This window comes from Photinus pyralis, unplaced genomic scaffold (assembly GCF_008802855.1).
Source record: "Photinus pyralis isolate 1611_PpyrPB1 unplaced genomic scaffold, Ppyr1.3 Ppyr1.4_LG2, whole genome shotgun sequence".
Classification (NCBI taxonomy): domain Eukaryota; kingdom Metazoa; phylum Arthropoda; class Insecta; order Coleoptera; family Lampyridae; genus Photinus; species Photinus pyralis.
In genome coordinates, this window is record NW_022170403.1 from 53,184,337 (window position 1) to 53,185,049 (window position 713).

Below are 713 nucleotides of genomic sequence, written 5' to 3' on the forward strand. Positions count from 1 at the left end.
ACACAATAGAGAAACGTGCCCTGCCTTTTTAATACAGTTTTAAGAACACACGTGCAGGGCCACGGGTATTGAGTAGTGCTTCAGTTGGAAAACATGTACTACAACCACTACCTTCATCCTCCCATACAAAGAAAGATCAAAGAACATGGACTTACCAAAGTTTTTTCGTATATGGATAAATCAGACTGCGAGCTTCACAGATCAAAGCACAAGTAAGATTTTTTATTTTGCACGATCGGGGAATTTCCTATGTTTATTGATTTAATTATAGAACTTGAGTAGGTACGTTATGTTTACCTATGTGGAAACTTGCCTCTGCATGTAAAATTTTACTGGCAAACTCGATTTTATTATGTACAGAATCGTCGTTCCCAACAGAATACGAACACAAACCACCATGTCTTTTAACCCCTAAAACATCAACACTTTTTTGCAGGGAGATGGACTGGCGTTCTTGGTGTTCGCATGTTCAGTAACAGAAAGTGGAACTGAAAATTGAGACGCTTTACAATCTTGCTACTTCACTGGCTGATCTCCATTTCACGTTCAAAAAAATAATAATTGAGCAGACTTGAAATTTTGTCTTAACAGCAGCGGCGCCGGAAGGGTAAGGCGACTAAGGCATCGAACTTAGGCCTCGCGTTTGATAGGCCTCGCACCGGTGTCTGAAATACCATTGAGAAGATGTAATGACATCCATAAATACCAGTAAT